At 49.7% G+C, this 15,543-nt stretch overlaps 1 long non-coding RNA gene across 2 annotated transcripts in view; it reads left to right on the top strand.

Annotated features, from left to right (window-relative positions):
• Positions 1-555: 555 nt before the first annotated feature.
• Positions 556-15,543, top strand: part of LOC144755759 (uncharacterized) — a 246,395-nt gene continuing 231,407 nt past the window's right edge. For both annotated transcript variants that reach the window (XR_013594965.1, XR_013594964.1), the window contains exon 1: positions 556-619. This is a non-coding gene — a long non-coding RNA (uncharacterized LOC144755759). The remainder of the gene's footprint in view (positions 620-15,543) is intronic.

Raw genomic sequence — 15,543 nt, forward strand, 5'->3', positions numbered from 1 at the left:
ACTGTTCTGGAGAGGTTTGCGAAGACATGCTTCACTTGCTTGGTGCCATAAGTGCTTTGGTTCATGATGCGTATTTTAATTTTCTGGCTGCTGCCTTGGTGACTACTGATATTGCCAATTTAGTGGCAACTACTATAACCAGTACTGAGGGGAGCAGCAGGTCTTTCCCCCAACAGTCGGGGGAGGGGCACAGGCAAAGTGGCAAGAGACTGACAAATAACAAGCATGCTGTGCTCCCTGGAAATTCCCTCAGTAATGAGCGTGATAGTTATTGTAGTGATTCAATTCCGCAGAGGGAAGATGAACTGTGGTCTCTGTGGCAGGTACCAGAATTAGGGACAGTTGGTGTTTCGAACAACAGCCCATTGGATTAAATGATTCATCAGTATTTTGATGATATTTAATGATAAATCCTCTCGAATAAAATTCTCCTAGCCAGTTGGTGAAGGAGAGTCCTGATTTTATTAAAGACAAGGGAAGTGAAAAGTATCACACCTCTTGTGATGTAACACATCCTATTATAAAGATGCTGATGGGTTTATTTGTGTTCTTTCTAGTGCCGGTCTCGAATAAGCAAACTGCGGCATGAGGCAGCAGATCTAAGACGTACAGGAAGGAGGTATGTCTTTCAGATAGAGGACATTTGTATTGAGGATGAAACTCGGAAGAGGAATGAAGTTCTGTGGTTACTTCCTTGAATTCTGATGCTGATTTTATTCATTTGTTTATTTTCATGAACTCTAACAGTAGTCATCAAGAAACATGGAAGTTCAATAAGAACTACAACTGTTTATAATATATATTTTCCTCAGTGTTGTTACTGCCTGCTCGGTGGAGCAGGTTTATGGGATATGTAGTTTACTTTAAATGTGCTTTGATTAATAAAGAGCTACTTTGTCTTTATCTTTAATAAAATCAGGACTATCCTATACCAAGTACACTCAGAATCCCAGATTCTCTCAGTAACTCCCGTTGAAGGCTCCTATAAAGGTGCATGAATCCATGCCAATGGAAACCTCTAGTCCACTGGTGCCTTTTAAGTTTTTTCCAGGGACAGATATGCCAGCGTTAAAGCAATTAAGCTTGATGGAAATTATTTCCTTCGACATGGACCAGGTTATTGGTCAGGACTTGCCTCCAGAACTTTGCATGTGTCCGCAGCAGGCGTTCAGCCATCCAGTCATCCTGCCATCTTGTGGAGGTCTAGCAGTTCCAGAGAATGATGTAAGAGTGCTAGGAGCACAGTGGTGTGGATTGTTGTAGGTACACTACCTGTGAGGGAGCTGTAGGGAGTGGTATGCTAGTGAGGCACTGGTGCAGGGGTGTCCAACATAAGTCTACGAGGGCCATCCATCACAGATTTTCAAGATAAGGATTGAATATATTCACATGTGTTAAGTGTATATTTATCTTATTTCGAAATAGTAAAATTCTGGTAGGGATTGCACCTTCTTGGGGGTGCGATGAACACCAGTGGAGGCTGTGTGGTAAAGCACTATGATGATGGCTGTGAGTGACTGGTCCAGGTCTTATTTATTAATGCATTTTTATATAGTGTAAACTTTACCCAAAGGTGTTGGAGCACTTTATAATAGGACCATTTACATTACATAAAGACTTCAGAGAACACTAGTTACATAAAAGATAAAAACCAAAAAACTCTAAATTCCCATAAGAATGGTAGTAAGTACAAAAGTCTACTACAGATACCAGTGGTTTGAGTTACCTTTATACAAGTTGCAGATTCACTCAAGAAAAAGATACAAACAGATACACTCTAAATTCACATAAGAATGATAGTGAGTACATAAGTCTACTACAGATACTAGTGGTTAGAGTTACAAATATGCAAGTTGCAAATTCACTAGTGGTTACATTTTAAGAAGAGTTGAAGGGTAAGGGTTCAACAAATATATAATAGTGAAGGAACTCTCCAACCCCAGCTTCAACACCAACAAAATCCCACCTTTGCAAGACCTGTGCGACTCGCTGGCCAGCTTCTTCCAACGCAAGATCACAGACATCTACGACAGCTTCAATGCCACGACTGCCCCGACAACCACTGAGACCTCTGCCCCCACGACCACCATCCACACCAACCGCCTGCTCCCCTGGACCAACATCAACGACACCATCAAGATCATGAACATCATCCACTCCGGATCTCCGTCAGACCCAAGCCCACATCACATCTTCAACAAAGCCACACCGCCATCGCACCCCATCTCCGGAAACCATCAACATTTCCTTCGAGACAGCAACCTTCCCAGAGAGCTGAAGGCACGCTGAGATCAACGCCTTACTCAAGAAACCCAAGGCGGACCCCAAGGATTTCAAGAACTTCCAGCCCATCTCCCTGCTTCTGTTCCCAGTGAAGGTCATCGAGAAGACGGTCAACAAACAACTGACCCGCTACCTCGAGGAAAACAGCATCCTGGACCCGTCTCAGTCCGGGTTCCGCAGCAACCACAGCACTGAAACTGCTCTCATCGCTGCCCCAGGTGACATCAGGACCCTGCTAGACAACGGAGAAACCGCGGCTCTCATCCTCCTGGACCTGTTAGTCGCCTTCGACGCGGTCTGCCACCGCACACTATGAACACGCCTCCATGACACCAGGATCCAAGGGATGGTCCTGAACTGGACCACCCCATTCCTCTCTGGCAGAACACAGAGTGTCTGCCTTCCCCCCTTCCGCTCTGAAGCCACTGAGATCATCTGCGGCATACCCCAGGGCTCATCCCTCAGCCCAACGCTGTTTAACATCTACCTGGCACTGCTTGCCCCCTTGCCCAACAGCACGACCTCAACATCATGTCTTATGCCAATGACACTCAGCTGATCCTCTGCCTCACCCGGGACCCCAACACTGCCAAAACCAACCTCCACGAAGGAATGATGGCCGTCGCCGAATGGATGAGGCTCAGCCGACTGAAGCTGAATTTGGACAAGACGGAGGTCCTCATCCTCGGATCCACTCCTTTGGCCTGGGACGACTCCTGGTGGCCGACCGCACTGGGAACAGCTCCAACACCCACCGACCAGGCACGCAACCTAGGAGTCATCCTCAACTCCACCCTCTCCATGACCAAGCAGGTCAACGCCGTCTCCTCCTCCTGCTACAACACCCTCTGCATGCTCCGCAAGATCTACAAGTGGATCCCCACCGAAAAAAAGAACCGTCACCCAGGCCCTCGTCAGCAGCAGGTTGGACTACGGAAACGCTCTCTACGCAGGAGCTTAGGCCAAACTCCTGAAACAGCTTCAACACATCCAGAACGCCTCTGCTCGCCTGATCCTCGACATCCCTCGCCGTAGCCACATCACATCCTCACCCACGCACACAGGTCACTCCACAACACCAGACCAGCGTTCCTCAACAGACGACTCAGCTTCTACACCCCCACCCGTCAGCTCCGCTCCGCCGACCTCGTCCTTGCCGCAGTCCCCCGCACCTGAAGAGCGAACTCCGGCGGCAGATCGTTCTCCCACCTCGCGTCAAGACCTGGAACAGCCTCCCCATCCAACTACGGCAGACCCAAGACCTGCTCACCTTCAGAAGACTCCTAAAGACCTGACTTTTTGAGCAGTAGCAGTATTCCCCACCCCCCAGCGCCTTGAGACCCTCACGGGTAAGTAGTGCGCTTTACAAATGCTATGATTGATTGATTGATAGTACATATTTACATTGCATGATCTTCTCGCCATTACTGAGGTTCTTGCTTGCAGCCCACTTTCAGGGTGTTGCTGCACTCACTGGCGGTAACCTTGGGCCTGGAGGCCAGGCAGACTGCAGGCCTGTGATGTGAAGAGTGATACAGTCATGGTGTGGCCTTAGAGTGGGCTGCGAGGGACAGGTGGGCAGGCCTGGTGCCAATGCAATTAGTTCAATGCCTCGCCGGGGGAAAACAAAGGAAAGGCAGGCGAGGTCCATGCCATCCGACGTAGTAGAGCCCCTGTGAGGGGCATAGAGTTCGCAGTTCAGCACACAAGGAGGCCACGAGTGGGCCGATATCACTGTCCCAGGGGGGACCGCAGTCCTGGTGTAGACAATCACACCTCCACCCTACTCACCTTCAGTCATATTGCAGGTCGCATGTGGTGGGTGGAGGGCCGGACCGCGAGGATCATTTGCTGAATCTCTCTGCATCTCAACACATGGGGTGGCAGCAGCAGGGGGCAGCCCATGTCCAACATCAAGCGTCTTATTGTGGGTGCCTTGGCTGTGGGACAGTTGGAGGGTCCAAGGAGTGTCTGTGGAGAAGGAATAATATTGGGATATGGTGTGGAAGTGTCTGTGAGCTCCGGTTAATCTTGTTGACACTGGTTGTGGTAGGAAGGGGAGGGGCTAAGGAAACAGAGTTAAAGTGCTGGTCGTGGGGAAAGCTATTGAAAATGGTATAAAGATGTGTGCTGTAGTGTAGTGAGGATTGTAGAAGAGGTATAGATAATATCGTAGGAGAGCTGGTTGCGAGGCCGATGTGGGCAGTGTTTTAGGAGCAGTGATTTGTTATAGAGCTGTTGGGAATGGTATATTGTCCCTGGCTGTGTGCGCTTTCAGGGAATGTAGGTAGAAGAACCGGTTGTAAGTTGTAGGCACCGATATGGAACTAACTTTGCACTAACTTTGGAGCGCTGGCTGTGGAGAGCTTTGGGGACTGGTGTAGGAACACTGGGTGTGGTTGACTGCAGAGAGGGGGTAAGATTACTAGCATCGGGGAATGATGAAAACTTTGATTCAGTAGGAGCTGAGGGGTGGGGTGTTATAGTGCAAGGTGTGGGGGCTGTGGCGAGTATGTAGTGTAATCCTTTATGGAGTGCTGGCTGGTGTCAAGGCTGAGGGGGTGCAGGCAGGGCATAGCATGGTCAGTAATATTGGAGGGGCTGGATGTGTTTCAGATTTTTCAACAATCACTTAGGCATATAATGTTAAAATATATTATACAACTAGGAGGGCACATAAGAGGGGCTTAAGATGCAGCCAAAAAATAGAGGAATGTGAATTGGCAGGGGTACTAAGTAAGAGAAAACATAGGGCCTCGTTTATGAAGTGTTGGGTCGCTGAGTAAAAACAGCTGTGCAACATTTTTCAGTGCGCCATCCTTGTGATACCATGGATGCGCCATATTTACAGTTCGCAAGGATTTACAGATACGTCAGTATTCCTGATGTATTTGTAGGTGCAAAAGTGGGGCATTGCTAAAGTGTGTCTTAAAACAGACGCAACTCCAGCAATGTGTTGTTTCACATGGAGGTTCTTCATCAATCGTTACGCCTGCTTCAAGCATGCGTAAGGTTTTGACGCAGTGGCGTCCTAGGAGTTTCGCAGTAAAATCTCATAATTTCACTGTGCCACTACTACGAGTTTTTTTTTGGGGGGGACACCAACCCTGCCTTCATTATACCTGATGCAGGGATACTATAGTGCATGGTTTTATAAATTGACGCATCTAAATAGACGCGTCACTTTGTAAATATGGGGCATATTTTACAAAAAGTGACGCAACAGCGGGGTAAAGGGCTCATAAATAAGGTCCACAATATTTTGTAAAATAGCCAACATTTTTGAAGACCCAAAACAGAAAACGAGGAGTGTGTGTACACGTTTCTGTCTATGTGTAAAAAAAGTCTCTGGTGAAATCCGACAGACACTTCAGCATACCCGACTGAAAGCATTATTATCCAACTATGTATCCGGAAATACATTTATTAGGGGGTGTAATACCCGAAACATCCCACCCCTCCTTCCCACCCCATCTCTGAAGCCACGCCTCTGGGTGCAGGAGAGCTTGCTGCCACTGTGGTGCGGCTTTCGGCAGTTGTGCGTGAGCGGAAGTTAAGGCGAGCAGCTGAAGCTGCGAGGGGTGGTGTAGTAGGCACGGTAGCATCGGAGAGCTGGAGAGGATGGAGGCGTCGAGGTGTGTGTGTGTGGGGGGGGGGGGTTGGCGGAAATGGCGCAGGAGACTGGAGTCCCGGCTCGCGACCGTCAGCGCAGGCGGACGGTACACGAGACATCTTGAAAGCATTGAAAACATAGCATTGATAATCCGGAAATTAATAAAATCCTTAATAAAATCCTCCGTGAGCGGCTCGGCTATAAACGGAATGAACAACGCACCAAGCTGGCCTTATCTCTCGCCTCGACGTCAATACGTGTTGGACGTCAGTGCTTATCGACGTCAGCACTTGCTCATTGGTGGCGAACTAACACTGGCAGTCAGTCGAGAAGATTTCTACACTACTAATCTGCATAACACTGGCTGTCAGTCGAGAAGATTTCTACACTACTAATCTGCATAACACTGGCAGTCAGTCGAGAAGATTTCTACACTACTAATCTGCATCGGAGATGGCGTGTGAATTAACACCGTGGCTTTGTAGTGAGAGAAAGGTGCATTGATATCCACGGTAGAATACGTCACCGGGCCTTGGCAAATAGTGTGCGTGGCGGACGAGATCCCTCCATGTGGTGACGCTGACAGCATTGTGAGGATTGGCAAGCAAGCCACCTCACAGATATATATAAAGGGCTTCACCCAAACGGGGGAAAGCTTGAGAGAGACACCCCCTGTGCTGCGGGTGCTCCAGACGTCCATGTTGGGTCCCTGGATCCACCGGCCGTCTACCCAGAGAGAACTGCCATCTTCCTGCAGTTTCCTACCCTGTCATAACCTTATATTTAGGTTTGGTGTGACAGGTCTGCCAAGGTCTTGTAATAACAATAAATTATAAATCAACCCTCCCCCCCCCCTTATTCCATTACTCGCTTTCAGTGCCATTCACGTGCCGGAAGTGTGCAAAGAATAGCATGCTTAGCATAGTAAATTATTGGTCGGCCCCGCCCCTTCTGCCTCTGGCTTTGTTGCGTGTGTCACTCACATGTTGGTCCAGCCCAGACAACACCTATTCGGTATTTAGTTTGTCTGTGATGCTGGTGGCCAGCGTTCGACCTATTACATAAGAGTGTTTTAGGAGAAGTTAGGAAGGTCCGGTGTAATATTTGACTGGGATAGAGATGCCATTTTTGCTGCAGGAGAAATCTGGCATTACATCCTACCCTTTTGCATTTTGCAGCACCTGTAATGTTGCAGGATTAATGACAGGCGGACCACCAGGTTGTGTTCCAGTATTTATCTTTATTTATATAATTAATTACTGGCAATTTGGAGGAGCGCCGGCCGGCGCTGCCGATCTGTGTTGTCCCCGGCGCGCAATGGCGAATGCGCGCGCAGCGCGCCAACATGGCCGCCGCACGTCACGTCTAACGTGACGTGCATAAACTAGAATGCAAACTCTACATATCTCCCCTTTTTATCAAACTTTAACTGAGTCACTTACAGTCCAGTGTCCAACTCGAAATCTCGAAATCTGGAGGGCCGTACCACCGGCCTCCCACTTCTTGTAACTCTCACCGGGTTCTCCATAGTTTCTTGGCTCCTCTCCTCTTGGTTCTCTGCTCCTTCTCTCACAGCTCCTTCTTCACTCATGCTTCTCTCAAACCTGTCCATGTCCATACCTCTACTTCCGTTCACTTCTTCCTCTTCTCTATCCGTTTCTCCTCTTACTCCATCTTGCTGCTCGCTGGCTTCTTGTCGCTTCTCCTCGTTCGCACCTTCCATGTCTTCCCATTCATTTCCATGTTGCTCCCAGCCCAAAACCTTATTGCACCTAGCCATCCGGTCCTGGGACCACACATTTCCATCGCTCAACAAAGCAGCTCGATCATACACCTCCACCACTTGCATAGGCTTGCTGTACTTGCTGTCTCCCTTCTTCTGTAGAGTGGCTAATTTTACTCTCACCCACTCTCCTTTCTCCAATCCTGTACTTTTGACATTCCTCCGTTTATTGTAGTGGTCACTGTAAATTGTCTGTGCTCTTTCCAGGTTGGCCCGCACCACTGCAGGGGACCATTCACTGGTGACGATCTTTTCCTTCCAGATCCTGTTGTCATGGGTGAAGGGTTCACGTCCCCTCAATATTTGAAATGGGCTGTACCCCGTGCCCGTGGGGGTTATTCTGTAGGCCCACACCATGTTCACTAACGCCTTTTCCCAACTTTGTCCACTGGATATGGCGGCTTGGATGGCTCCCATCACCACCCGGTTAAACCTCTCCACTAGGCCGTTACCGGCCGGATGGTAGATCGCTGTGTGCTTGACAGTAATGCCATTCCTTTGCATGAACTTGCTCCACCTTTCCGACGTGAACTGGGGCCCATTGTCACTTAAGACCGATTTGGGTATTCCTTCCCGGGTGAAAGTCTCTGACAGGAACTTTATGATGTTTTCTGTGTCCATGGACTCATCTATTTTCACCTCCGGCCACTTTGAATATCGATCCATGAGTACGCACACGTATTTCTGCGTGCCTTGGTCGTCTAGGACCGGTCCCAAAATGTCTATCGATAGTTCTTCCCAAGGATTAGCGGGAGGGTCAAACTTCCCTATTGCTGGTCTCAAGGGTTTTAAGGTCTTATCTGCTCCTTGACATTGTGGACATTCCCTGACATGCCTCTCAGCCTTTATGTCCATGCCAGGCCACCAGTAGTTTTGCTTTGCCCTTGCTTTGAGTTTACCTATGCCTAGGTGTCCTTCATGTAGCAGGTCCAACAGTTTTGAGGTGAGGTTCCTGGGGGGAATCACCTTGTCTCCCCTGTAGATGAATACCCCCTTGTCCCCTACTGACAGCTCCTCTCTGACTTCAAAGTACGGTTTGAGGCTCGCCCTCACATTCCTTTTCTCAGGCCATCCTTGAACAATGTTCTCTTTTACTTCTTGCATGTCCGTGTCTTCCTCATAGGACTCTGACCATTCTTGTAAGCTTATCAACCTTTCTTGGTCCTCTATAAGGGCTACCAACTCTCCTTTGCTTGTGTGGTCCTCCTCTCCTGGTTCCATGGCGGCTGCCCTACTCAGGAAATCAGCCACTCGGTTCCGGTTCCCAGGAAGGTACTCCACGTCGTACCTAAACTCAAGTAACTTTAGTGACATCTTGGCTATTCGGGGAGTGGCGCTGGCATGTCCACTGGATGTCAGCACCTTCACCAATGGCTTGTGGTCTGTTTTGAGTAAAAAATGTGTTCCCCACAGAAATTGCCTGAACCTCGCCATGGCCCACACGACCGCCAGCATCTCCTTCTCAATCACGCTGTATTTGCTCTCTGTATCCGTCAGTGCCCTGGACGCAAAACTGATGGTCTCCATTTCTCCTCTTCCTCTGTCTTGCATGAGCACGGCGCCCAGGCCCTTGTCGCTGGCATCCGTCGTCAGTACAGTGATGCCTTGTGGATCGTAGCCCTGCAGGGGAACAGCTCCTATTACATCCCTTTTGATCGTTTCAAACTCAGCTTGTGCTTCCGGTGTCCACTGGAACACAGTGCTTTCCCTGGTCAGTAACCTCAAGTTGTGGGTCTTTGAGGCGAAGTGGACCACAAACTTGCTGTAATACTCCGCCATCCCCAGGAATGACCTGACCTCTTCCTTGCTTTTGGGTGGTGGAGCGTCAGCGATGGCCTTTACATTTTCCAACTTGGGTGTAACGCCCTGTTGACCGATCTCATGTCCTAGGTACGTTACCGACTGTAGACCCAACCGACACTTCGCCCACTCCGCTGTCAGCCCTTTTGTTTCCAGCGTCTGTAGCACATGTTCCAGCTTCCGGTCATGATCCTGCTTGTCTCGGCCCATCACCAGGATGTCGTCCTGGAAATACTGGACGTCTTTGCAGTCCCTGAATAGTTGGTGCATCATCTTCTGGAAAACCGCAGCCGCCGAGGCCAGCCCGAACGGCATGCGACAAAACTGGTAGCAACCAAACGGGGTGATGAAAGAGGTGAGACTTTTGCTGTCCGGGTGGAGTGCTATTTGGTGATAGGCCGATGTCAAGTCGATAGTGGAGTACCACCTCACTCCTCTGGTCTTGGCCAACATTTCCTCAATTCTGGGGAGGGGGAACTTCTCCACCACAATATTTTTATTCAGTTCTCTCAGGTCCACGCAGAGCCGGACCTTCCCATTGGGCTTCATCACGACCACCAGGGGCGCCAACCATTCCGCACATGTTATCGGTTCTATTATCCCCTTCTTTTCCAGCTCCTGCAGTTCCTTCTGGACCGCCTCTCGTACCGCAATCGGCACATTTCTCACCTTGTGAGCTACCGGTATGGCCCCTTCCTTGAGCACGATCTTGTGTTGGAACTTTTCCATCCGTCCCACCGTGCCTCCAAACACTTTTGGGTAGCTCTCCTTCCACTTGTCCAAGTTCGACCATTCCTCTTGGTCTGCGAGTAGTATTTGTTCTTTTCCACCAGGATCCAGCTTTATCCCCAGGTCACCCTGGTCCAGCCATCCAAGGACGGAGGGTCCTTTCTCCGCTATATATAGTTTGCACCACGCTGATCGGCCTCTGAATTCAAACAGCAAGCGCCGGAACCCCATCATTGGAATGCGGTCACCATTGTAAGTAACCGGCCGAATGTCTAGTTTCTCCAGCTCTGGGCCCAACTTGGGTCTGAACATTTCTTCCCATACTGCTCGCTGGACAATGGTGAAAGGAGATCCGGTGTCTGCCACTACCGTGATGGTGATTCCTCCCATAGACATTTCCAGAATGGGTTTCGTGGATTTCTTCCCTTCTACACTTAGTACTTGGTCGTATATACATAAGACTGTGATCACCTCTTCTTCTGCGATCTCCTCTAGGTCTTCTTCGCCTTGGTCTATGCTCTTCACCATTCCCTTGGGATTTTTCTTCCTACACACCTTCTCGTAGTGGCCCAAAATGCCGCAATGTAGGCACTTAGCTCTGAACGCGGGACATCTCCGATCACGTGCGTCGTGGGACCAACTGCCGCACCTGTAACATGATTTCTTGCCTTCATTGCTTGCTTGTTTCCCTTGCCATCTGTTGGCTCCTCTGGCCATCGGTTCTTTGCCTCTCTGGTCTTTCCGGTGGTCTCCCTCTTGAATCCTGTTCACCATCGTTGGGGGGTTTATGTCTTTCTTTGTTGCATCGGCACATCTCCGTGCGAGTTCCGCCCTCTTTACAATGACCATTACGTCTTTGAGTGTGGTGTTGCCGCTTGCCCTTAACTTGTCCTGGACATTTGTGCTAGTGGTGTGCATCACGATCTGGTCCTTTATGAATTCGTCTTCCCACAATGCGTATTTGCACGGGGCAGCTAGCTTCCTCAAGGCCGCTACATATTCCTCAATGTTCTCTCCCGGGCGTTGTCTTCTCTGCTGGAAGTTAAACCTGTCCACTGATACACATATGGTGGGGCGATAACGTTCGTCCAGATCTTCCAATGCGTGTGCATACACATCCTTGTCTGTATCGTCCCTCTTTTTGGGCACCAGGCTCTTGTAAATCCTGAGACCCTCCGGGCCCAGGTTCAGTAATAGGATCCGTTTCTTCCTTTGGGGGGTGAACGATTCTTCGTTTTCATCCTCCAAGACCCCTATGAAATTGTCGATGTATTCTTTCCAGTCCTCCCACTTCATCAGGGGGTCCCCCAGTTTCGGTAGGAATTGCACCGGCGCAATCGCATAGCCTGCTGGCGTGCTCATCCTCACCTCCCTGATCGCTGTCGATTTGACGTCCTTGCTGGTGGGACTCCCTGGGGTGCTGTCCTTCACCTCTGTGGTGGAGTCTTCCAGGGGACTTTCAGTGCTAGTCCCCACCTCCTCCTCTTTGGTAGCCAGCGCTGTACCTCCAGGGCCCGGTGTGGTGGTAAGGGTTGCACCGTGGGCTGTCTCCTATGGGGCGTGCTGCAGCCTCTCCTGCCTCTTCGCCGCCTCTCAGTTGTCTGTGGCACTGCCACGCTCCTCCTCCCGTGTGGTGGCTCAGCTGTGCCTTCCCATGAACCCTCTGCAGTGTGGGCTGTGTGGGGCAGCTCAGCTTCCTGCTGTAGTAGTGTGTGGGTTTTCCTACCCTGCTGCTGTCCACGTGGGTGTCCTTGAGATTTCTTTTCCTGTCCACGTGGGTGGTCAGCTGGGGCCTCCCGACCTCGTCGCCACTGTAATGTTGCAGGATTAATGACAGGCGGACCACCAGGTTGTGTTCCAGTATTTATCTTTATTTATATAATTAATTACTGGCAATTTGGAGGAGCGCCGGCCGGCGCTGCCGATCTGTGTTGTCCCCGGCGCGCAATGGCGAATGCGCGCGCAGCGCGCCAACATGGCCGCCGCACGTCACGTCTAACGTGACGTGCATAAACTAGAATGCAAACTCTACAGCACCCTTTTTAAAACATAAAAGTAGGTCCATGTGAAAACAAATATCTAGCTCATGGGCGTCCGCAGAAATTTTTCCAGGGGGGGGGCAAAATGTTAACTTCATCACCATCCTCCGACATGATGGACAAACTGGGGCGCAGGAGAAGCCATGTAGCTCTGAATGCCCCTCTTACTATTTTCCAAGCTCTCTGCACTTCTAAGGTCATTCCTGTCCACGTGACAAACAGGCTACCTCGATGGCACTGCTGAGCTTCACAAGTATTATTCATCTATTGATATTCTGTGTAATATGTACACCATGTGCATCCATGTCTATCCGGGTTTGTGCAAAGAGCCTCAGAGACTGCTTCTGGGGTAGTTTCCAATTCAGCGCCAAAAGACCTTTGGTGTAAGTGCGCTCAATAAATTCCCTATAATATAACATAACAATAATCTTATACAAAGAGGCTGAGGCAATAGAGCATCGCACCTAGCAAACAGTCCATGCACAGTCGTGTGTATGCAGCGCACATTTAAATAAATAAAATAAATAAACACAAAATAACAGCGGGTTGGTCATCAGAGTCGAGAGTGGTGCAGAAATAGTAAAAGTGTGGATTGGAGACAGGCAGGTGAATAGGAGCTTGCAGGCAGGTGGATATCTTGTTAGAAGCAGGTAGGTGGGAGTTTAAAGGAGGCAGCAGGATGGGAGCTTAGACGCAGGCAGGTGGATGGGAGACAGGCAGTTGGATAGTAGGTTATAGAGGCAGGTGAATGGGTGCTTAGAGGAGACAGGTGGATGGGAGGGTAGAGGCAGACAGGTGGATGGGAGGGTAGAGGCAGACAGGTGGATGGGAGCTTAGAGGGAGGCAGGCAGGTGGCGGTTATTGGCAGATGGATGGATCTGCAGATGGATGGTGGCTGCCTATTGCGTATAATGTCCTGACATACTCGAATGCGTTCAAACTTCCCCAGACAGTGTGGTATATATTTTTTTCCGCCATGGGGCACTGTTGGGTTCAGGTGGAGCAGGGACTGGCCCTGTGCCCTTAAGTGGCCGGTGACTGCTCCATAATACCATAATTTCTCCCACACACCTTTGGCTGCAAGGCCCTGTTTGTGCACAGCGCTATAGTTAGTACTTTCGGTTGGCCCTTTCCTTGCTTTTCCTGTTCTCAAGTTGGTCCAGGCCTCTCACGCAGCATCTCCTAAGGGTGCTAGGGGCAGGTGCCCCCTATCCCCATCACCCCCTCATGTCCAGGTCTGTTTGTTGCTGTAGCTGCTCGGAGCATGTCTCATCCTGGCCTCCTGTCCTCTGAGGTTGGAATGCCTGTCACACACACTCCACCATCTACCGGGTACCAAGGGCATGTTCCTCCTCTTACCCAACCCCCACCCCCATCCAGACCCTCTGGTTCAGGACTGTGGTAGGAGCTCAGAGCACACACCTTCCTGGCCTCCTGCCCCCTGAGGTGGAAGCGTTCCTCACACAGGTGTCTGTCCCCTCTCAGTACCAGAGCATTAGCTGGCTGGAGCTCTGATTAGGCCCCTTCCTGGGCGCTCCTTCTCTCTGGCGGGTCCGGCCCTCACACACAGCCACAACGGACGAGAGCCGAATTCAGGTGCCAACCCCCTCAGTGCACCGCGCCCCAGCCTCGAAGGCCCGTCTGTACCACGGCTTAAAATACGCATTACTGGAGCCCCGACCACCAGGGGGTGAGGGTGAAAGCTAGGGTGCTAGGTCGCCAGCCTCCCTTGACCATGGGGATGTCTAGGCGCATTGGATTCGAAGCCTTCCCGTGTCCTCAAGTGCACCTAATGGCTGTGGCTCTGCTCTGTGGGGGAGCGAGGCGCATTCAAAGCCAGACTCCATCCTTTTACAATGCAAGTGCTGCTTGTTCTGAGGACTCTGGTTAAAACACTCACAAAGGAAGATCAAAAAGATTCACCTAACTGCCATTCAAGCAAAATATTTACATGTGGTATGGTGTACGGGAGAGAGTGCTGTACTGAGCATTCTATGAAGCAGGTGTGACTGCCACGTACATAGCATATCTCTGCTCTGAGATTACCTGCTCAAAGCGGAATCCCTATATAGGTGTCCAGCGGGCAGGTATTTTCATAAATAAAGTGTCTGGGTGGTGTAGTGGTGCACATAGATCGTGCAAAGTCCATTCTGAGGCGGGACTTTGGATTAGAAAATGTCAGAAAAAGACATTCCCAACAAAAGTTATTACTCCCTTTTTAGATCGATTTCACAGTGGAACGAATTAAGCAAAGGTGGAGGAAAGAGAGGGTAATAGGCAGTTCTTGGAGGTGAGTCACGGTTTTCAGCAAGTGAAGAGCTAGACAGAGACAGAAAACAGGAGCGAGGCTATGACTTACTTCAAGCCGGGGACCTTCTCTCCTGAGCTTGCCGATCAGGAGCAGTTTTCCAGCTCATCAAGCAGGGCCTGCAAACAAACACCACTGTGGAGGGGCTGTCCTTGATCTTACGCGCAGTTATTTACAACTTAAGATAGGTGGCGCAGCATGGGTCATGATAGGGATTTGGTGCTGCTGGCCTAAAATATATAATGAAGAGGCCTGCTCACGAAAATAAAAGATCTGTCCATTCTAGTGTCACAGCAAGAGCTGGGACAGTGTTACTAAAAAGAATGGCATCCGCACCATGGCACCTGTACGGCAGGCCGGGTGATCCAGGGGAGGGCAAGCGCCCCTCCTTGCCCCCCCCTGCGGACGCCCATGATCTAGCTATACCTATGTTTCTACTCACCAATTGTTACCTCAGTGTTGCAGTCTCAGTTAACCAAGCGTATACCACAGAACAGATGTATCTTTGCTAGCTGTATCTGCTACTGAAGTCTATCAATGGGAGACCTATTTAGGGGATTAAGGCATCTGTTTTGGGGGTTACCTGCAGCATCCAGCACCTTCTGGTATAATACTCATTGTTGAGGTGTTAATGTTTAAAAAAAATTTTTTTTATTGATTTTCAAACGATGAACAGAGAATGACCGTACAATCACATTAAGATAAATGCCACATTCAATGTACGTAGACAGCTTATCAATGTACACAGAGATATACCATACACAGTAATTCAAAATTTGCAAACATTCGTGACAAGAATTTTCAATTCTATTAAGGACTAGGAGGCGAGGATTATGCTAGTCTCATTTCTTTATATAGAAATGCCCAACAGCCATGTAAAAACTACATTACCCAGAAACACTTGAGTCATAACCATAGAGTCTGTACTATAAATAGCCATGTAGACAATCCCACTTTCTTTGGTGAGAAGGAATTCCAGGAGATCAGA

This window comes from Lissotriton helveticus, chromosome 5_1 (genome assembly GCF_964261635.1).
Source record: "Lissotriton helveticus chromosome 5_1, aLisHel1.1, whole genome shotgun sequence".
NCBI lineage: Eukaryota > Metazoa > Chordata > Amphibia > Caudata > Salamandridae > Lissotriton > Lissotriton helveticus.